The 24,413-nt window shown below is 46.2% G+C and overlaps 1 protein-coding gene across 2 annotated transcripts in view; it reads right to left on the minus strand.

The window, feature by feature from the left end:
* Window positions 1-24,413, minus strand: part of PKN2 (protein kinase N2) — a 113,672-nt gene that overhangs the window by 72,045 nt on the left and 17,214 nt on the right. Inside the window, exon 1 of one of the 2 annotated variants that reach the window (XM_083157145.1) lies at window positions 1,220-1,416. The exons of the other annotated variant lie outside the window; for it this stretch is intronic. The gene's annotated coding sequence lies outside the window, so the exon portion shown is untranslated. Of the gene's footprint in view, window positions 1-1,219; window positions 1,417-24,413 lie in introns of those variants that run through there. 2 annotated transcript variants of the gene reach the window in all.

Below are 24,413 nucleotides of genomic sequence, written 5' to 3' on the forward strand. Positions count from 1 at the left end.
TTATGGTGCAATTGAACTCACGTTGAATTAAACTGACCCCATAGTAAGTTGGTGCAGCATGTGTGTGTGGGGTGGGGGTGCTTTGCAGATATATACATGGCTTCTCTTCCTTAAGAAAAACAAGTCATATGTTTGATAGAACTTTTGAATAAGTATTTTAGACTTTAATAAGCCAAAGAACTATAGCGTCAGCTAGGGAATATAAAATACATTTTAAAAACACAGGCACACCACCATAGTGGATAGAAGGGCATGAAATACCACCTGGGGGCACATGCTTGCTCAAAAAAAAAAAAAAAAAATATATAATAATAATAATAATAATAATAATACAAAAAAAACTCATGTTGACCTTTCAACCTAAGCCCTGTCGAATTTCGGTCATCAAGCCAAAGCATGTAGATCTGAAATAGGGATGACTTTAGTGACTGTATCCCATTTCCGCTGGGTTACGGTGTGTGCACGTGCAATATCCCGGGTGTATTGCTGGCAATGGGAATGGGGTAGTATTCTACTTCTCTTCGTTTTAGTGAAAATACCATGTGGAAGAAAACTCCTTCCCGCATTGTTCTAAAACGTTAGTCACACAAATCTGCTCCCTACACAGACACCTTAATTAACTCCTCTGCTGCCAGAGGAAATCCAAACAGTTTCAGCTCGGCAAGGATTAACCAACATGACTAATGGTGAGATGAGCGTTCTGGGCGATGCTAGATCACTCAGCGATCTGTCAGGGACAGTGTTCTCCGTGAGAATGGCCCTGACACAGACGATTATAGATTTATACAGCCTGCTGGATATTAAATTATAGGGGTGTAGGGCCAAAGCTACGCGCAGGGCAGCACATTGCTATGGCCCTACACACGGAGTGATGTAGGGGCATTTCCTAAGCAAACTAGTGAGATCGCTTAGAAATTGCTCCATGTGTAGGCCCCATAAAACAAATGTAGTGCTGACATATTTTGAACCTAATAACACAATAAAACTGCTATACCTATTATACACCCATGATGCATAGAAGACTAAACCACACGATTTGACTGGCTGCTTAAATTAGATCGCATTTGTTCAAAAGAAAAAATGAACAAAAACACATCAGCAGCAAGCACCAACACTAAGAAGCCAACAGTGTAATGCAATTAAAAAATTGGGTTAATTTGGTGCCTAAGTGCTTAGCACTAATACAGATTTGTTGTTATACCTTTAACAGGTCACTTACCTATACCTTCCAAAATTATACATTTCCCATTAGTTCTTCAAAACATCCCAGCATATTGGGGAGGGGGGTACGATACACGGTCAAGGAAGGCGAAACTGCAGCCACATGAAGACGTTGCCAGGGAGACCATATGTTTACTGCAGCACCAACTTCCTCTCCTGTAAAATGCAGCCTATAGAGCCAAAGGGGAGTATAAGAGTGAAATACACCCCCCCCCCCCCCCTCCACAAACAAACACACACACACACACACACACACACACACACATTCCATGGGACTGATATCTGAGGGCAGCAGGCATGCAGCTATCAGGTCTCCACAGACTGCTATTGCCAAAGTGATCTGTAGCAGTATCACACACACCGAGAACTCCGAAAGCAAAGTGTAGCCAAGTTTCTTACAAGAAAATTCAAGGTTGATAACTTTTGTTACAGATCATGACAGCTATTTCTTTCTGTCTAGGACTTTATGTTCCTTTGTTAAACAATGTACAACAATGCAACCCGTGCTGGGAATGCAAAGAGAAAAAAAAAAAACAACCCGAAAACACACGATCATTAAACATCTGCTAGAAAAATAGCATCATTTCACCAAACCTACAAAGATTTCTACCTTTAAATAGCAGCTCCTATCTAATGTCAGCGGCTGTATAGTGAGAGCAGCATGCAACACTTTTATTTTTGGGGAAAGAAATTGAAACAAAACGTGTGCATTTAAATCAACTACTAGACCAGAGGTTCTCAAACTATATTTCTTTGAGACCACAGCTGACAATTAAAAAAAGTTACCACAGAAAGGCCACCACGCAAGCTTCAGCAGCAGACAACAGCAGCCCACAGAAGCTCAAAACAGACGTGAAGCGACCACTAATGTGATCACCTATAACCTTTCACATTGCAGATACCGGGTCGCACCCGATATTTAGCATTTGTGAGATGATGCTTTTTGGATACTTTTTATTAAAGGGACAATCCTTTAAAACAGAGTTTGACAGGCATCCTGCACGACCGCCAACTCAGGGAGTTTTACATGTGAATGGTTTTTATACACCCTGTGAAGTTTTAAAGGGATGGCAGGGAGAGGTAGAGGATGACAGAGGGAAGACCGTGGGTAACTGGGGAGGCAGAGGATGACAGGGGATAAACTGAACGATTGGGGGAGGCCACGCGATATGGGCAGGCAGGATAAGGTAATCGGAGGGTAACCGGTAGACGACGAATGGAGGAAACAAGGTGGCAGTAAATGTTTGCAGGATGTGGAGGGGGCACATTACTATTCAAACGGTATGTGCTCCTTTCCTCCTCCACATCCCAGCTCAGCGCTTACCCCTCTCAAGCTTCCCGGTTTCTCCCTCCACATTGATCCTAGATTTTGTGCTCACAACAGGGTGGGTCTGTACTATGGAGAAGCTGAGCAGTGAGGAGAGGGCTAGGTGGGACAGGTGAAACTGAACACTGGGGGCAGCAGCTGCTGTCCGACGACCCCAATATCGATGCCAGCCATCCGAAGAGTAAAGGCCCCCATACAATGGGCGATTTGCCTTCAGTTTGCAGCAATCACAGGAAAAGAACCCAAATTGCAGGTGAATGACAGCGGGTATGATGCAATGCGCAGTCCAGTGAGCATCGCATCGAACCCTCCTAGTCGCCCCTGCTGCAGAAGTCTCTAGGATTTATTTTAAGCCGGGCAGGCTTGGCTGGAATATTATGCAATATATCGCATGCAAAAGGACTGTATGCAATATATCGCATGCGATCCTGCCTTCCCGGGCTTCTCAAAGGTCACGGTAACATAAGGTGGGCTTAACAGTTCAACTGATTCAGACTCTTTGGATTACCGGCTGAGAAATCACTCAGCCTGAGCTCCTCCTACCTGCTACCCCAAGCTGAGATGGGAGTGAACCACTTTGAGAACTGCTGTACTAGACAGGTTTTAAAGAGCTGCTCTTGACTGGAAACCTGCAGAACAGCCTGTGACCAAGTACTTTAAAACCCGTCGACATTCCTTAGCTTCTTTGAAATACAAGATGATCGACACAAGACAGAAGAAAGGTACTCTCGGTTGATTTGGGGGGGGGGGGGGGAGAGACTCTTTATGAAATTAAAATGTAATTTAAATATAGTGGGAGCAAGAAGTCCTGGTTTGTAGTCCTGATTTTAGTAGCAGGGTAACCCTCATCAGAGGTGGCGCCAGATCAATAACTACCCTTTTCTTTATTAACTTTGTACAATAAGAAGAAAATAGGGGTATGTGACAATATAAATGACAACATTTACACAAATACTCTAATAAAGACATGGTCACTGACGAAGCCCCGGCGAAATGGCTGTCTAAACCCAGCAGGTATTTGGAATACGGTTCCAATCTGGGTTGGATCCGGGATTATCCCCATTTACACCGAGATGCCGACCTGGAATCGACCTGGAATATTCCTGGACCGGCACCATTTACACTGCACATGGGCAACACACCTGTACTCCCTTTTGCAATAAGTGGAACAGAACTTCAGTTCACATTAAGGAGTAGAAATAAGGAATTTGGTACTCACCGGTAATTCCCTTTCTCCGAGGTAGCAGGGGACACTGCAGTCATCACGTGTGGGATAGTATGGTGTACTGGAGGAGTCGGCACTTTAAGAAAATTTAAGTGTGGCTGGCTCCTCCCCCCTCTATCCCCACCCAGACCTCAGTCTTAAAAAACCGTGTCCGAGAGGAAGATGATAGGGCAAGCACCCGACAGGAGGAGGACACATCCATTCATAACGAAAATGGAGATTAGAATCCAACACACAACAACTGTTTTAACAGACATATGTATCAACAGACACATTCAGAAACAGAAAGAACAGAAGAAGTAACAGAACTTCTAATAAAACATTCAAAGCGCAAGTTTCATTAACTGTATGACAACCCCCCTGAAGCAGGGGCTAATTGTATGATCTTTATGGCAGGAAAACTAGAGCTGGGAGGGTGTGCAGTGTCCCCTGCTACCTCGGAGAAAGGGAATTACCGGTGAGTACCAAATTCCTTATTTCTCCCTCGGATAGCAGGGGACACTGCAGTCATCACGTGTGGGAATAATACCCAAGCACTACTCCCGGGTGGGAGAGCACTGGGATTCCTGCAACACTGCCCTTCCAAACGAGGCCTCAGAGGAGGCGAAGGTGTCAAACTTGTAAAACCGTGCGAATGTATTTGTACCTGCCCAGGTAGCCGCCCTACAAACCTGAGCCAAGGAGACTCCCCTAGCTAGGGCCCAGGACGTACTGACTGACCTTGTGGAGTGCGCCGAAATGCCAGACGGAACCTGTCTGTGAGCCTGCACATAAGCTTCCTTAATGGTTAGGCACAGCCAACGGGCCAGCGTCTGTTTGGAAGCTGGCCACCCTCTTTTTTCCGCTCCATACAGGACGAAAAGATTATCTGATTTTCTCAGAGCAGCTGTACGTTTGAGATAAATCCGAAGAGCACGGACTACGTCTAGCAAATTTGATTCTCCTGAAAGAACTGGAATCACTATAGGTTCGTTCACGTGAAAAGACGACACCACTTTCGGTAAAAAATCCTTGCATGTCCTCAATTCAGCTCTATCTTTGTGAAAGATCAGGAAAGGTTCCCGACACGATAGCGCCCCCAACTCTGACACCCGACGTGCAGAGGCTAAAGCTAACAACATGACCGTCTTCCATGTTAGGTATTTTTGGTCAACCGAGATAAGGGGTTCAAAAAGGTCTGACTTGAGGAAACTCAAAACCAGCGGTAGTTCCCAGGGTTCCGTTGGAGAAACAAAAGGGGGTTGTATCCTAATCACCCCTTTTAGAAAGGTTTGCACCTCGGGAATGAGGGCTAATCTGCGGTGGAAAAAGATGGAAAGTGCAGAAATTTGCACCTTTAAGGAGCCCAGCCGCAGGCCAGAGTTCAAACCAACTTGTAGGAACTGTAGCAGTCTGGATAGACTAAAGACCGCTCTGGGAAAGTTCTTGGACTCACACCATGTGACATAGGATTTCCATATCCTATGGTAGTGGGCCGATGTAACCCCTTTTCTGGCTTTAAGCATGGTCGGTATTACAGATGATGGAATTCCCCTTCGTTTTAGCAGGTCGGCCTCAACAGCCAGGCCGTCAAATGTAGATGCTTTAAGCCTTGGTAAGCGAATGGTCCCTGTTGAAGCAGATCTGGTCGCATTGGGAGACGCCAAGGGTCGTCTATCAGCAGTAGTTTTAGGTCGGAGTACCACGACCTTCTCGGCCAGTCTGGTGCCACCAATATGACCGTTGTGGCTTCCCTCTTTATCTTCTTGAGGACTCTTGGAAGAAGAGGGAAGGGAGGAAAGATGTAGACTAGCCTGTACTGCCACGGAATGGACAATGCGTCCACCGCCAGCGCCGCTGGATCCAGTGACCTGGCACAATAGAGAGGTAGCTGATGGTTCAGTCTGGAGGCCATCAGGTCTACCTGAGGGGTCCCCCACCTGAGGGCGATCTGATTGAACACCTCCGGGTGGAGGGCCCACTCCCCTGGGTGGAAATCCTGGCGGCTGAGATAATCCGCCTGCCAGTTCTCCACCCCTGGTATGAAAACTGCCGAGAAGTCCGTCGCATGAGCCTCTGCCCATTCCAGAATGGGTCGAACCTCCTTCATGGCAGCGCGGCTCTTTGTGCCCCCTTGCCGATTTATATAGGCTACCGCTGTCATGTTGTCGGACTGGATCCGTATGGAGCGTCCCCTGAGGAGATCGTGTCCCTGTGTTAGGGTCAGCCTGATGGCCCGTAATTCCAGAATATTTATGGGAAGTTTTGCCTCCTGCGATGACCATCTTCCCTGGAACCTGTTGTTTAGCGCTACAGCCCCCCAGCCTCGGAGGCTGGCGTCTGTTGTCACCATTGTCCACGTGCACGTCTTGAAGCTGCGGCCTTGCAGCAGATGTGGAGTATGGAGCCACCATTGAAGTGATGCTCGAGTTTTCTGTGACAGAGAGATTCTCCTGTGGATCTGCAGGTGTGATCCCGACCACTGGGATAATAGATTTTCCTGAAAGGTTCGGGAGTGGAAACGCCCGTATGGGAGGGCCTCGAATGAGGCCACCATCAGTCCCAACAGGCGGGTACAGAGGTGTGCAGAGACTGTGCGTAGTTGCAGAATCTGACGTACTCTTAGTTGCAGAGTCCTGATCTTGTCCAACGGAAGGAATACCCTTTCCTGAACTGTGTCCAAGATCAGGCCCAAGAACTGAAGTCTTTGAGATGGATTTAGTTGTGACTTCTTGTAGTTCATTATCCATCCGTTTTGTACCAGAAAATTGCAGGTTAGGAGTGCGTCTGCTGCCAACTTTTCTGGAGAAGGAGACTTTAAAAGAAGGGCGTCTAAATAGGGTATGATGATAACCCCTTTTAGACGAAGCGCCGTTATCATACAAGACAGTACCTTGGTAAATACCCTCGGGGCGGAGGAGAGGCCGAACGGCAGTCCCCTGAACTGGTAATGATTGTTTTGTATGGCGAACCTGAGGAACCTCTGATGTGGTTCCCAGATGGGTATGTGTAGGTAGGCGTCCTTGATATCCAGGGAAAGAAGAAATTCTCCCTTCTCCAAGGACGCCACTACTGAGCGAATTGACTCCATTTTGAACTTGTGATAGAACACAAATTCGTTCAGATTTTTTAAATTGAGAATGGGCCGGACGGAGCCGTCCGGCTTTGGTACAACAAAGATGCTTGAATAGTACCCGGTGCCCTTTTGGTGCTCTGGGACAATCACCTTTGAAGAGAGGAGTGATTGAATTGACCCACACAGGGCTGAAGCTGTCTCTTCTGAGACTGGAAGTCCTATTGGGAAAAACAAGTTTGGAGGAGGGGCAGAGAGCTCCAGCTTGTAACCCTGAGTCACAATCTGAAGAGCCCAGGCATCTTTGCAGTGGGACCTCCAGGTATCTGCAAAGATTGTCAGCCTGGCGCCCACCTCGGGATCCCCTAGGTGAGCAGGGAGACCGTCATGCCACTGACTTCTCAGTGGACTTGGTGTCTCGAACAGTGGCGGCTGCTGAGGGCTGGGCTGCTCTGGCCCCACGACCCCGGCGGCCTCTGTAGGAGGAGAAACCTCCTCTGGACCTACCTCTAAAGCCTGCGTTCCCTCGAAAGGAGCGAAAAGTAGGTGACACAAACTGCCTTTTTGGAGGCGGAGCAGATGAGGGAAGAAATGCAGACTTCCCCCCTGTTGCTTGGGAGATTAGCCTGTCTAGATCAGGCCCAAAAAGCATGTCGCCCCCGAAGGGAAGAGCCTCCACGGCCTTTTTGATTTCTGGTTCAGCTTGCCAAGAGCGCAGCCAGACTGAACGTCTGGCCACCACCGCAGAAGCTGAGGCCTTTGCTCCTAGGATGGAAATATCAGAAGCAGCCTCCCCTATGTAGGAGGACGCCTCCCTGATGCATTCTGCCAAAGCAATAAGTTCATCTCTGGGAGTATTCTGTTCTAAACCAGAGACCAGATCAGAGGCCCATTTTTCCATTGCTCTTGCAACCCACGCAGATGCCAGAGCAGGGCGCAACAGAACTCCTACATTAGTATAAATGTTTTTGAGAGAGCTATCCAAACGTCTGTCCTGAGATTCCTTCAGGGACACTGCTCCCGGGATAGGGAGTGTGGTTTTCTTAGATAAGCGTGAAAGGGACAAATCTGGGGTGGGAGGAGTCTCCCATTTTTCTCTGGATGCATCAGAGAAGGGGTAAAGGACCCTCAATCTCTTTGACATTTGAAACTTTTTGTCCGGAGACTTCCAGACTTTTAAAAGAGGGTTGTCTAACTCATCTGAGTCCGGAAAAGTTAGGGGCTGCTTTTGGATTCTTCCAAAAATGGACACCTGAGGAGGTGCGGATGTGTCAGCAATGTGGAAAGTATCACGGATTTCCCTGATTAGACCTTCCACTCCCTAGACCTCATCCTCTGGGAGATCATCCCCTGCGGGATCCTGATCTAGATCAGGAGGAAATTCCCCCTCTTCCAATGGGATACAATCCTCTGGGTCATCTGCCAGGACTATGGCCTGAACCGCCCTTCTCTTCACCGGGGGTGTGGAAGGCCTGGTCTGGGAGTAAGCCGACACAGACTGCTTTAGGGAGTCCACAGACTGAATAAGGGATGAAGCCCAAAGAGGCTCAGAAGTAGTTAACTGAGACAGATGGGAGTGAAAAACTTCCCTGTCTTTTCTGGAAGCTTCCATCTCCGCAGTAAAGCTGGAGAGAAGGGTCTGTAAGACATCCCCTGGACATGGGGTGTTTTGCTGTGACCCAGGGGACCTGGGGGTAACAGCAACCTGCACTCTTGCAGAGGACTGAATCCTAGTGTAGCATGGGCCGCACAGGGAAACCCCTTTGATATGTGGAGTATACTGCTCCTTGCACTCCTTACAGGAGTACACCTTTTGTGCTGCTTTTGATGGAGCCCTTCCTGCCATACTGACCAAGGAACTAAGCACCTCACACGCACACCCTTACACAGACACAAGTGATTTCTAGCACCACTAGACACAGTGAGAAGCCCTGAGGCCTGAGTGCTAACAGGGAGAGAGGAGCCAATCCTGCCCCCCGATGTCTATAGTGTCTGGGGATAACCCCTGATGACTCACGGTACAGTCGAGGTCCCAGGGGAAGCGCTGTGACCGCACAGAAGCCGGAATACCGGGGCTGTAGGTGTCTGACTGCGGGAGCAGTGGAGAGAAGCTGCGTTCCGGGCAATGGCGGCCGCTGCAGAGAGAGACGCCGATGCTAGCTCCGCCTCCTTGATGCAGACGCTTCCCGCGCCGATCTGTGGGCGGGAGATACCATCGCAGCCGTGTCAGCGCTGAGCGCGACCTAAAATGGCTGCGGACGCTGACACTCTCTCCCCAGCCAGTGCGCTCACTTCTGGCTGGTCCCCCTCTTCTGTGATCCTGGAGAAGGGGGCATGACCTTGGACCCGGAACGCTCGCTGCGTGCAGCTGCGGCGGGTCCCCAGAGCGGGTGCTCTGGTGGTCTTTTGGTAACAGAGGAACACTGCGTGCAGCGTCGACTGTACCTCTCCAGGGTTCCTTTTCACAGGCAGACCGTCCTGTCTGCCTGCCACTAACATAAAGTTTAAAAAACAAACAAAAAACAGAAATAAAAACCTAATCTCCCTTAGGAGACCCTTGCCCAGGAGACCGACTCCTCCGGGCACTTTTTTAAGACTGAGGTCTGGGTGGGGATAGAGGGGGGAGGAGCCAGCCACACTTAAATTTTCTTAAAGTGCCGACTCCTCCAGTACACCATACTATCCCACACGTGATGACTGCAGTGTCCCCTGCTATCCGAGGGAGAAAAGGCACAATTTAGAATGGTTAACTGTTTGCTCTCTGTATACAGTTAAAACACAAAAACACAGAACCACTACAAGCTGTAGTAAAAAGGCCAATTGCAAGATCTACGCAGTGCAAACCTTCAGGGATTTGCAAATTTACCCAGTGGTAATGTAGAATGTATAAAAATGGCATGACTAGACCAATTCATTACAAAAGATTAACACACAGAAACTATCTAGTTATACATATTCAAGAGGGATCCCAGGTCTAAACGGATCTGCTTATCATCAACTTGCCGGTTAGGCATTTTGTACAGTTCCAAGATTTGTAAGAAAAAAAAAAAAAAAATTGGAAACCCCCCACAAATCTTCATCGCGTTACAGCTTTACACGTTAACCAAAATTCCCAGCATACACTGCAAGTCTACAGCCCTGGACTATGCACACCTACAGGACACGCAAGGATTGTTTAAAGCAGAGAGAAGCATGATCCTATAGATTGCCTATAGGCTACAAAAGGCCACTGGCATTTGTGATGCAGTTAAAAATTATATATATTTTAGAGATTTATATGCAGGTTCAAAGCAGAATCTTATTGGCTATCCCAAATCACATGACAGTTGATAGCCAATAAGATCTTGCTTTGAAATCAGAGCCTGCACATCCATCTATCTACACCAGGCATTCCCAACCACGGTCCTCAAGGCACACCAACATTAGTTATATCCAGGCTTGAGCACAGGTGATTTAATTAGTACCTGAGTGATTCTGATTAAACCATCTGTGCTGAAGCCTGGATATCACTAAAACCTGCACTGTTGGTGTGCCTTGAGGACCGTGGTTGGGAAAGCCTGATACACACTAATTTTTATATATATATCTTATATATATATCTTTCCTAGCACGGCGCCCGTCTCATTGATTGTATGCCTTAAGTTTAAGTTACTTAAGGCATACAATCAACTGCGATGGACCCGATTTTTTTAATCTCATGGATCTTATGCATCCATAAAGATGCATGAGATCCAGAATCGTGAGCCCCAAATAACCATTGTTAACGCCACCAGCACTATCAATGGCAACCCGAACCGTGGCGAGCGCAGCAAGCCCGCGAGGGGTGGCGGTACGCGTCCTCCGACCTTTTCATCCCCCCACTATCCACGTCGGCGTGGAGTTGATTTTATATAGTGTGGCGAAGCGTGGCGAGCCCCGCGAGGGGACGCGGACTACTTTACATGTATTCCGCGTGCGCTCGCCACGCTTCGGGCTCGGTGGTTTGCCGCGCTCGCCACACTATATAAAGTCAACTCCACGCCGACGTGGTTAGTGGGGATATGAAAAGGTCGGAGGACGCGTACCGCCACGCTTCGGGTTGGCGTCAATAGTGGGGGGGCCATTTCACCCATGAGGGGGGGGTTAGCAATTAAGATTGGGGTTTTGGGGGCTTTTTACATTGATTCCAATGTAAAAATCTCGTCGATCGCATCATCTCATGCATCTTATGCCGCACAAACACATAAGATGCATGAGATGCTTGAGATATCAGCCCCACACATACAATGTAGATCGTGGGCGCCGTGCTAGGAAAGCAGTAATATATATATATATATATATAGATAGATATAGTACTGCCTTCCTAGCACGGCGCCCACGTTCTTGTATGTGTGGGGCTGATATCTCAAGCATCTCATGCATCTTATGTGTTTGTGCGGCATAAGATGCATGAGATGATGCAATGCACGAGATTTTTATACATACATACACACGTTATAGTGTGTACACGGCATAAGAGCACATCAAATGCACACTTGGGGGGCCTATTCAATGCTGCCTCTTCAGGCAAGTTCCATATGCATATCCCTTTGAGGCACTTATGTATGATACCCCTTTCACACAGAAAATGAAATACCCGGGGGAAGCAGTTCCACCCTGGAAAAGGGCCCATCCGTGTCGGAATTGACCAGGGTCGAGGACACGGGAATTATGACCCGTGTTGACCCTTTCGCAAAGAAGAAATACCCGGGCTGCACCCGGCAAAATTACACGGCATTTGAAATGCTGTGTATTTGCCGTGATTTTCATACTTTTCTGTCTGAAAGGGGTATTCTATAGTTTCCCTTCTGGACCTACAAGCTATGTTATTACTGGTGCCTGTCCTTGTGTTTCCCTCCTATGTCCCTATAGATTGTAAGCTTGCAGCAGGGTCCTCTTACCTCCAAGTCTCTTTTGTTACCCAGTTTGTTTTAGCTCTGTTTACAATTGTAAAGTGCAACGAAACCTGCTGCGCTATATAAGAATCTGCTGCGCTATATAAGAAGCATTGCTTGAAGAGGCAGATCGACAGAACAGGCCCGACTTGCCGATACCGGCAGTGAATTGTCGCGATCACTGCTAAATCTCGACAATCCAAAGCCATTTACATGGAAACGTCCTTTTTTTAATCTCCAAGCAGAACATGGAGTCCCGTCTGAATACCCCCCTAGGTTTTAGCAGCATTTTTAGAAACACGTATGTATTAAAAGTGTGAAATAGAAAGAAATGAACACTAGCAAAGACACAAATGGCTCTGGGATCACAAGGAACAGTTAATTTGCATCATACCTATTAATCTTTAATTAAAAACAAAAGTAAAATGCTGAACTCTACACTGCTGGATATGTACCCTTACAGACTATTCTTATGTATGATAATGGGATGTTGTTCCACTTTGCAGCTTAAGGCAAGCTTACATTTGGAATCCAGGCCATGTGTATGTCAAGGAAATGGATGGCAATTTAAACGGAAAGCACTTTAACAAACAGGTGAACAATCTTCAAATAGAATTAGTAAACTTGTTTGAAGTAGATCCTGACAGAGGACTACAGGAGAAAACTGCATCCCATCAAGCTATTGTGCCAGACCAATAACAACACTCCTGACAGCCACACACAGCGCATTTACAAAAGTCAATGAGAGGTCACATGACAAGATCACTAAACATAAACCCTGTATTAACACTTTATACTCTAAGCTTGTAACCCAACTGCCATTTAAATTGGCTAAAGAGCACACTAATACCCTGGGTCCGGCACTTTCAAAACAATTAAACCCAGGTCTCCAACTATACAGAGAGAGACCCGGGTTTCAGTTATTATAACCTGAATTGCCGGGTCGGTCTACCCGGGATAAAAGTTTTAGTGCTTTTAAGAGGTGGTTATTAATGATCCATAGGAGCACACATAGTTGACTATGTAGCTGGTAGGCTGAACAACATGCACAATGACCTTAACGTAAAGCGTAAAGTACGTACCCTAAAACATACTTAATAGTGAAAATGCCAATTGAATTGCAGCCAAATACTATTTCTGGTGGAGAAATCTAAGCAAACTAGAACAAAAAACTAAAATAAGCCACCTTAATAATTCCAATTTCTTTACCACTATTACTCCTTTCACATTACAAAACCCACCCCGCACTCAGGATTTGGACATGGGCCCGTTTTGGGAGCGACCCGGCATTTGCAAGGTCCCTGATGTCATCAGGGGGGGGTCAGGGGAGGAGGAAGCGTAGTGTGAACGGGTCCGGTTAGCTCGAAGCGGGTTACCCTTTCACACTGCCAGCAACCCGGGTCGGATTGCTAGACTTTGCACGGTAACCTGGGTCGGACCTGGGTCAGATTTGTGCAGTGTGAAAGAAATACATGACATCTAAAATTGAGACCACTGTAACAAGAAAGAGAAGGAAACTCAAGAAAACAAAACAAAAAAATATTCAAGAAGAATCTGCAAGTGTTACCAGCCAGCAGCTAAAACTGTTCAGACTACATTGGCTATAAAAGAGATGAACACGGAACTTTGATATTACAGAGAACATGTGTCCATTAAAGGGCATCACAAGCACTCTTACATTGGGCAGCTGTTCAAGAATGTTCTAGCATAAGTTAAATACATATGGGATCCACAGTAGTCTGTAATGTTCCAATGCACGGGCATCTCTGAATAAAGACTACGTAGAAAAGCGGATACAGAAATCTGCAATCCCAATAGTGACAACACCGATTTGTCAAGGAGAAAAGGGAGCTGCTCTGGCAGACACACAACATAGCTTAGCACTTACTAGATTCTTGGCTAACCATGGTAAGTTATTTAAAGGATGTGCTTTCAGCTCCAGAATGTATTTGTACTAATTACCAAGCTATTAAAGCTCTGCGTGATGGACCTGCAGCCTGGGAGTACAGTACTGAATATTAAAGGACAATGCAGGACTAGGTAACTGTTAGGAAACAAAAAGTAGACTTTTCCATTTTATTAAAGACAATATAAATGCACATTTACAGTCTCTGCAATATTGAATATTATTCACAATACAGGATTGTTAAGCATATAGACCTCACAATTGCTGATAGTTTAATATTTTTAAATATGGTACACACCATAGAGCTAGTAAAGATCATTATGGGTTTTACAAATACACTGGTGTTCAGGCCGTTTTATTCCTAGGTTTGGGTAGCCACGGGCATTCGATTTGTATATCAACAGCAGTAACCGTGCAGATGGGTATTGGCTTCTATTTTTGGATCTATTCTCATATAGCGGTTTATTTACCAAGATGGAGGTTCTATTGAAGATGGGATGTTGCTATGAGCAACCAAATCAGAAAATAGTTATTATCTTCCAGAAGGTGCTAAATAATTAAGTATATTCTGACTGCCCAGTGGCACACCACTGAGCTGAATTCCGCCCTATGAGATCCAAGGACACCTTTGTATAATGTAGGGTACACACCTGAACGATCATGATCCTGAGACAATCATACAATGGTCGCACGATCTGTTGGAGCACACTATCAGATCACGATCTGTACCCAGTTAAAGGGATCTTTTACAAATCCTGACTGCAGCAGTTAGGATCTCCAAAAACGACCAGCGGGGACGCGCATCAGAATCGGATCTAAAACATGCCAAAAAACATGCACAATTTACAGACAATTGGTCGAAATTGCATCAAAATTTACGGGATTGCATCCAAATCGTTCTGGTGTGTACCCAGCATAAGACCAGGATAAAAATACCACACACTGAATGAAGAGAAATATGGCTTTTAGTAAAAAATATATACAAAAAAAAAAAAGTCACACTGCATTGACAACCAATCAAATCAGAACAGCCTCATGAGGAAAAGGGTACTTATTCTAAATAAAAATAGTTTTCTTGTACAAGAAGTAAAAAAAAAATGAAAATCTGAATAGATTTGGCTATGTAAGGATTATTTACAGTAAATTTAACATCAATAGGCTGCCTGCTCAACTCTAAAGGGCCCTACACACAGCGATATTTAGCCACTTTGAGTGATTTTACATAATCGCTCAGAAATTGGCTTACTATCGCTGTGTATGTAGCCCACACAGCAACCCCGGATACAGAACATCCCTGTTTGTTATTATCGCTCAGAAGGTCCCCACATGTCTGCTTGTGTGGTGGCCTCTGAGCGACCAGCCACCCTGACCTCCCGTGACACCGCCTCTGAAGCCTGCCCCTAGAAAAGCCAGAGCACATGGACTAGAAGCAGCTTGGAGACTAGAGCACCAGAGTCCCGCCCGGCACTGGCACAAGGTCCTGGGCAGCTCGCAGCGCAGGTGATCAGCTGGGAATGCAGTGCTGCGATTTGCCTACCTCTCAAGTGAGCAGTGAATGTGCTGATTTTGACAGGTGACAATGGTTTGTTACGATCTGCTGGCGGGGTTGCTTTTCCAGACTCCGTGCCGTAGTGTAGTAATGAGCGGGTATTTTCCTCCAATTGTGGTGTTCACATACATATATGCATGTGTGGCAGGGACTCCTGCAGTCACGCGTTGGCTTCTGTCAGGAGATGCTTTGCTTTGGTTTCAGAGAAGGTAACGTGGAGTTTTCATTTGCACCTAGTGAAGTATTTTTCACCATAAATTAAATCACTAGTGGAAATACGTACAATTAGCACCTTATTTGGGGGGCACTATTGCACCAATGTTTACATGTCACACAGTGACGTGTCATATGACACTCCCCCAGGGTTTATTACAACCCGTTATTTAAATTGAGAGATTTGAAATCTCTCATTATGAATCTCCGGCACAAATCTCTGTATGTGTGGGCTCATTATCTGAGAGATTCTGTTTAAGGGAAATCTCTCATGCTGAATCTCCCATTATGAATCTGTCACAAATCCCTTCGTGTGTAGGGCCCTTAAGGAGGAGTACCAAGAAAAAGGGGAGCAACGGTCCTGGTCATGTGCTGGTCTGCAACAGCACACCATGGTGGAGCACCTAAGTAAACTTCCCCCAAAGTCTTCTGAATAATTTGCATACTGCATAAATAAAAATGCCAGATATTGAAGTTGGAATTTGAGCAGCGCATAAAATAAATAAATAAATTAAGATTTCTTAAGGTGCCCACACACGCACCGATCCTGGCGTGCGTTCTGTGCTTAACTAGCACACATAGCATCGCATTGTATGCCTTGTGCATACGATGTGCATGCGATGCGATGCTATGCTAGAAAAAGCTAGTACAAAAAGTATGTGCAGCACATACTTTTTGTACTGTACGATGAGGTGCCGCGGGAGCGAGCACCCCATCGTACAGCATCGCACCGCCGGGATCGGTGCATGTGTGGGCACCTTTAGAAAAGGAGTTGAGAAAGGAGTTAAACAGGTCTTGGCAAAAAAAAAAAAAAACCCCACAACATTCAGTTAATTCTTTGCCAAACAGTAAATCAAAATGATTAATCATGTGGAACTCATCGAATGAAGCTACAATACATGGGCATAGAAAACCAATGTTCCTTTGTGGAAGATTATTTCACCTTGCTTTGCGGTAGCTTTGGAGGTGCAATGATGGGTACTCTTTACTTAGAAGGGCGCCCATCTCGGCCATCTCAGGCATTGAATGCACTAAAAAATCAGGTGCGATGCGACAGACGAGATGCCCGAGATTTCCCATAGGGAACAATGTTAAATGTCTCAATTGACCCGATTTTCCTGTTCAATGCCTCAATTGACCCAATTTTTCCATAGGAAACAATGTTAAATGGGCCACAGAGGCCAAATAGGCACCCTGAAGTGAATAATGGCCACCCGAATTGTTAACGCCACCCCACGATCAACGTCAACCCGAAGCGTGGCGAGCGCAGCGAGCCCGCGAGGGGCGGCGGTACGCGTCCTACGACCTTTTCATACCCCCACTATCCACGTCGGCGTGGAGTTGAGAATAGAAAGTGTGGCGAGCGCAGCGAGCCACCGAGCCCGAAGCGTGGCGAGCCCCGCGTGGGGACGCGGATACCTTCACAGGTATCCGCGTCCCCTCGCGGGCTTCACAGCTGTCCGCATACCCTCGCGGGGCTCGCTGCGCTCGCCACACTTTCTATTCTCAACTCCACGCCGACGTGGATGTTCTCAACTCCGCCGCCCCTCGCGGGCTCGCTGCGCTCGCCACGCATCGGGTTGACGTTGATCGTGGGGTGGCGTTAACAATTCGGGTGGCCATTATACACTTCAGGGTGCCTATTTGGCCTCTGTGGCCCATTTAACATTGTTTCCTATGGAAAAATCGGGTCAATTGAGGCATTGAACAGGAAAATTGGGTCAATTGAGACATTTAACATTGTTCCCTATGGGAAATCTCGGGCATCTCGTCGGTTGATCGCACCCGATTTTTTAGTGCATTCAATGCCCGAGATGCCCGAGATTTTTTACTAACGATGCCCACGATCAAAATCGTTGGGCCCTTCTAAGTAAAGAGTACCCAATGATGAATATATAAAGTCTGCACCATGTACTGTACTTCAAACTGGTTTCATATGTGTTCCTATTACCACTTTCACATCCCTATGCCGGGTCGGACCTGGGATGTTGATCCTGGGTACGGCACTTTTACACTAAACCCAAGTAAGCCATTCTACACAGGGTGACCCAGGTTTAATCTTTTAACCCTGTTTCAATTGTAGTGTTGGTAGACCAGGGTTATTAGGTTTGGTTCTTTCACACCACACCTCGACCCGGGCCAACCAGGCAGCAATCCGGCAATGACCCGGGTTTTCAATGCGATGGGAGAAGGGTGCATGTAACAACTGTACATATACCACTCTCGTGAAAGCTGAAGGAAAAGCAATGACAAGCAAATGCATAAGAAATAATTCATTTCTGCTTTTTGGAAAGTGCTTAATTTTTCGGCCACACACCGAGCACTTTATTTCAGACCCTTGTGTATGAGCCCTGGTTTTATTGTCAAAGTTGATCGGTTATTTCTAAGTGCAAACATTAGTCACATGTTACATCACAGTCCGCTACTAGACCTTATTCTTGTACCAATAAAGTATAAACCAAGTTTCACCTTTATAAGTGTCACATTTTCAGTTTCAATTTGTCAGTGACTCAAGCTGCAAACAGAGCAGGGTTATGATCAAATAAAGGCTGCAGTTTCGAGCCTATTTGTATTTGTGCTCTTTCACAATTTCACACGGCAGCCTCTGCTTGGCTCAGCAAAGTAACTGGTTGAGATGGGTGTAGTCTCTATATTTAGCTCATGGTGCACTACCCAGCTGCAGCAAGTTCCTATTCACATGAGCAGGGGCGACCCAGCCCGCCACAGATCAGCTTGTAGGCTCAACTTAGTCATTTGATGTGGAAAGATAGCAGAGCAAAAACTGGTTTTGAGTCCTTGAAGGTGGTGGAGAGGCCCCTGTAGAACACACACATACAGTAAGGAGAATCATTGCACCAAAGTTACAGGTTTTCAATAACATGCCACTGATATTATTGGTAGCACAGGGCAACTGTAGCAGCAAACAGACTTTTTTTTTATTGTAATCAACAAAGCAAATATTTAGGATTTGTTCATTCCTACCGCAGGAGATAGTTTTATTTCCTAATGGCTTTCTTCTATCAGATGCACTGACAAATACCCCTTTCACACCACACCTCTGACATGGGTAATTGCCGGGATGGTGATGTGTCGACCAGGGTTGTTTATAACCCAGGTCGTCCAATACAGCAATTTGACAGTTTATAAGAAAGGTTAAACACTGGTCGCCCTCTGTATAATGGGTCCTAATCGGCATTACCTTGTAAAAGGGTTATGATCAAATGAATGCAAAGAATCCACTATAACAACTATACCCCTTTCAGACCGCTAATGCCGGGGCACAAGGGATGGGGACGCCGGTCCGTCCCAGGAGCAACCCGGCATTTGCGGTCTGAATGCTCCTGCAGCAGCCCGGCTTGTTGCCGGATTACTGACATCATGGCATCGGGGGGCAAGAGAGGAGGCAGCTCTGGGAGCTGACTGTCTCCAAGCACTGCCCCCTCCATAAGGTGAACTAGACCCGAATTATCAGTTCAAACTGCACAGCAATCCGGGTCACAGCCATGTTCATCCAGGGTTGGGCAAGTGTAAAATAATCAGTCCATCTTAAATTAAGTTTACGTCTGTTGGCACACATGCAGCTACACCATAATGCAGCAAAGAGGTTTTCTAGGCAAGCTGTACAAATATGACATTATGTATATAATATACTATAAGTGTTCGTTCTAGCACCCTCAAACCAGTGCAGTTCCTCTTCCCTGCCTGGGGTGTCGCTCTCTGCTGTGGTGTTCAGCACCTGTCCTAGAAGCAACACAGCAGACAGTGACACCCCAGGCAGGGAAGAGGAACTGCATGGGTTATGAAAGATGCTAGAACGAACACTAATACAGTATTTCAAAAGTCCATTTCCTAGCCAAAATACTTAATAGCAGTATCTTAATCTACTGATTTTTTTTTTTAAAAGCAATTTCATTTGGGAGGTACAAAAAAATGATGAGATAACGATAATGGTGTTATTTACAAGAGTTTTATACCTGAATCCTGTTCTCTATACACTATTCCCTACAACTCCACTTCGCTTGCAAAAGATTTTTATTCTGAACCCCTGCTAGATGAAAGTATAGTTTAACTTTCCATAATAATGAATGAGAACCCGTTTATCTGGTTTGGAGTGACAGACAACTTGTTTATATTCAAGTCATAGAGGACAAAATTAAAGCTCTCCTTTTAGACATTATGCACATGAAACAAATTACAATTCTAGCGATGAAGAATTACAGCTACAGTACAGTCATTAGTAGAACTTTCTGGGAAACAAATCACTTACATAAATTCTAGGTATACTGACTGATCAGAGTGTTTTGCTAAGGGTAAAAAGCAACTAACAGAAGTAATGACCCTGGGTTCTCAAGGAACTTGCACCGCTTTGAATGACATGGCTCACGTTGTATGATGGACTGCTGAACTGCTTTAATGAAGTTTAATGAAGGTCATGTAACAAGCATCACACTACAGTATGTAAACTGCAATAGTCTCATTTCCATTCTATTGAGGCAACCAAGAGACCAGAGAAGAGTTAGGCCGGTTTCACACACTCCGGCTCCTGCCGGACGGTGAAATCCCGCACGGCCAGGGAGCCGTGCAGCACACATTAGTTGTGAATGGACACTATTGTGTCCATGCACACGGGATGGCCACGGCCCGGCCGCATCCGGATCCCGCCACTGGAAGGGACGGCTGCCGGGCTGTGGCCATCCCCTCCATGATAAACTACTGTGTGCGGTACGGCTCCCTGGCCGTGCGGGATTTCACCATCCGGCAGGAGCCGGAGTGTGTGAAACCGGCCTTAAGGCCCCCCATACACTAGTCAGACTTGTCCTAAGGCCAAGTCGGACCAGTTTGCCATTAGAGACCCCGGCAGCTCCCCGGAGGCTGCTTATGATGTGGCAGTTGATGTGCCAATTTATCCATGCAAAAAAAATTACAAAAATTGCATGTATATCCCTGGGGAGCTGCCTGCTGGGAACTAAGTAGCTATATTTGCAGGGTGGCAGCGCGGGAAGCGCTGCTGAATTTGAAGACATTTTGAAAAGATTGTCCAGAAGCTGAATCTCAGCCAATCAGCGTCCTCCCAGTGTTTTCAAGTTCAGCAGCGCTTCCCGCACCGCCGCCAGTCAAACAGCGCTACTTATACCCCTTTTACACCAAAAACCCTGGTCTTTGAATGCTAAAGTTTCTAGGGTCTGACCCTGCTTTATACCCCATTTACACAGCACTTCGACCTGGGTCTGCACCATTTACACTGAACCTGGCTCAGCCCTGCCTTTCCTTGTGGATGTCGTCAAAAATGCTCGCTCGCTGCCAAGGGGGGTGAAATTGCATATATACATACACACACACACATATACATAAACACTACTTAAATAAAAATTCTGAGGGGGGGGGGGGGGGGAGCGGTCCCCAGGTGCTGCGGGAGGAGTGGGGACCCTGCGGCTGGTGAGGGGGGGGGGGGACCTGTCAGCCTGAGGTCGGAGCTGGAGGGGATGATGTGCCCCGCTGCTGCTGTTCCTCCCCCCGCAGCCACAAAGTTCCTGCGGCGAATGGACAGCTAGTACTAGTTCCCATGCGCCAGAGGGACCCCCGATGCTGACTGTCCATTTGCCGCAGGAACTTTGCGGCTGTGGGGGGAGGTACAGCAGCAGCAGCGGCGCACATCATCCCCTCCGGATCCGACCTCAGGCTGACAGGGACCCCACCCCCCCCCTCCTCCCGCAACACCTGGGGACAGCTTCCCCAGCGCTGCATGCTGTGGGGACCTGCTGCGGGTGCCTGGACCCGCAGGGGGACCATTTGCACGGGTCCTATCTGGGTTCTACCCAGGTACCTGGGTAGAGGACCCGTGTAAATTGACACAGATATACCCCATTTACACCGCCGATGATCCGGGTCTGACCCGCCGCTGACCCGGATTTTTCGGCGGTGTAAAAGGGGTATTCGTTCCCAGCCGCAGTAGGGGCCGCGCACAGACCCAATACAGTAGGTGCTTCATCGCTTTCACACACACCTACGGATCGGACAAACACATCGTGGGTGCTAAAAAGCACCCGCAATGTGACACTGATAGGTCCGATCTCACAGATTGAACCTGCAGCAGGTTCAATCTTTAGAGTCCGACCCGATGCGCATGGGACCGCACATCTGGTCGGCTGAGGTGTCAAACACATCAAATTTGGGCCAATTTCTCGGACAAGTGTATGGACACCATTGGAGAGAGAAAAAAAAAAAAAGATATATATTTATATGTCTAGTGTCCATAAGTATAGAGGATATATACATACACACTTTTTCAGCGATAACAGATGGATCCATATATGTTTCCCAGAACCCATGTGATATCGCCCGAATATAGGTAATTTACTGCGCTTTAAAAAACAAACAAAAAAACCCCCACACAATTGTATAAATCAGGTAATTGCAATGCTAGCCCGTTTAAGCATGTACCTGGGGAAACCAGAAGATGAAAATGCAATTCTTTTGGTTGCAGCAATAATGAATAAGCACCCAACAAAAGAAAATTAATTGTACTGGGTGCCCAAAAACATAGTGGTTAAGATGTGTACAGTGGCTAAACCAGTCTGAAGTTCTGGCGCCCAAACCAGAACTTTTTGACCATTTCTTCTTACCACCTTAGGAGGCAAATATAACAAATGTGTCCCTCCATGGCAATCACTCCCAAATGATGCAATACTTGAATTGAGGGTTTAAATGCTATCCTCAAGAGAATTAGCACCACCTGTTAAGGTGCATACATACACACCATACAATTATTTTGACCAATTTTGTTGTTTTGGGCCATTCTGAACGAAATTGGCCAAAATATCTTTCAGTGTAAATACGACGAACGATGAATGATGATGCGCACACCCGCCAGTTTTTCATCAAGGTTGTTAGTCAACAGTGCATGCAGCTCAATTTGGATATCTTTAAAAAAAGAGCCTATAAACTTTAACGAGATCTTTCATCTTTCGTCAACATCTTTCCTCCAGGACACTGGGTTCAAGGGAAATTGATCATCAATGTCTTTCAACAAAATTGGTCAAAAAAATGTACAGTGTGTATGCACCTTTAGGGTTTATTATTTACTACCAGTTATTTATATAGCACATACATATTCCCCAGCGTTTTATAGAGAATATCTGCACACACATCAGTCCCTGCCCCAGTGGAGCTTACAATCTATGGGGCAGATGTATTAAGCCAGGTGAAAACATAAAGTGCAAGGTGATAACGTACCAGCCAATCAGCTGTGTTTGGAAAATGACAGTTGGGAAGTGATTGGGCACTGTACATCCCCCCTCCCCACACACACACACTCATACTGCATGACTCTTCCAGCCGCTGATCGTCACTTAGAGCTGTAAGGAAAAATGAGTAAATTGGGGTGCAGAGCAGTGTGAGAAGGGTTCCGTTGACGGTAACTCACACCCTTCCAGAGTCATTTGATTGCCCCTTTAAAAAATTAGGTTTTTTTTCCTCTCTTCGGTTTATTGCAAACCGGCTTTCTGTAGTGCATTTGGTCATCTGATTACACCTTGAACGACTTTGCAAGGGGGTTGGGTGAGAAACAAACAAAAAATATAGATCAATGAAAAACCCACAATGTGAAAGATGGAAGCCACACAACATAACCTCTACTTCACCCTAGCTGTAAAGCCACAAGACTGCTAGTTCTGTTCTGTCAGAGGCTCAAGTTTTATGGTCCTACAACTACAGCAGTGATTAAATAAATTCATGATCTTTCAAAACAAAGAATAATCTGTCAATGAAATGCAACAATAAAAACACATAAATGGGGGGGGGACTTGTAAAAAAGTTTATATACTGTAAATACGATACAATACTACAATAAAAAAATATACATATAAAAAAAACACTCACAGACCCAATGACAATACAGAATGTAAAAGACGCTAAACAGTTTTATGGTTGACAGGTGACTAGACCTACAGCACAGCAAGTGATGTATTCATAGCCAAAGCCAAATACTGATTTAGAATACCTTACAGTGCAAAATACACAAAGTAGTGGCGGCAATTTATAGGAGAACAATTTATAGCAGGAACAGATTTACACTTACCAGACAGTAACTATAAAAGTACCATTTTACAGATCTAATCCAATACGCTTTGTAAAGGACGACACAAACTTCTGCATGTCTCTAAGGGGCCCATTTATGAAGGATCGCATTGGAATATTACCGCCCAGGATCGCATTGTAAAATGCGATCCTATCACCTCAATGTACTGAATCCCGCAGGTGCAGGAACAGGGCTCCTAAATGAGCCAGTTCCTGCGATGTGCTGAGCCGGAAGCCTGGGGTCTCCACATGCGCAGTTAGTGTGGTAGAACAACCCAAGACCCCGCCGACCGCACTAACCCCGGCAGCAATGTGATCCGTAGCCCATAGGCTACCGCCCATCTCAGAATGGCAGTAGCCTAGGGATGCGAAGCACTGCTGCCCAATGTTGATATATCAGGCAGCTTTGCATCCTCCATAAGAACCTGCGGGCGATTTGGCCGGTGGCGGTGCAGGAAGGATCGTAGCACGGATGGGAGATTCCTGCTGCGGCCCCTCCTGATACATTTGGGTGATACTTAATATTTGCGGATAACCCCTGAAAAACACCCATTTACCGCAAATATTGATTGATAGATAAACGCGGCCCTAAGAATGCAGCTACACTTTTAATACACTGGCCATGTTAAAAATAGTCTTACATAACATCTGTGCTTATTATTTTGGAGACGAATGACTGCTCCATACAAAAGAAAATTATGGCATACAGAATGAAAACCAACATCGGAACGTCACTTTCGTATATATATATATATATCTAGTGTGTACGCACTGTATCATCACTGATGGGCGTTCACTCCGGTCCTTTGTAGTCAGAACATGCAGCTCAGAGTACCGTACATTGTCAACGACAGCATACTACTGTACTGTAGCCACAGCTTCCTGAATTACAAACACCCCCCCCCCCCCATCCTCGCCCGCTGCATTTAAT

The sequence above is a fragment of the Crinia signifera genome, chromosome 8 (genome assembly GCF_055691185.1).
Source record: "Crinia signifera chromosome 8, ASM5569118v1, whole genome shotgun sequence".
NCBI classification, from domain to species: Eukaryota; Metazoa; Chordata; class Amphibia; order Anura; family Myobatrachidae; genus Crinia; species Crinia signifera.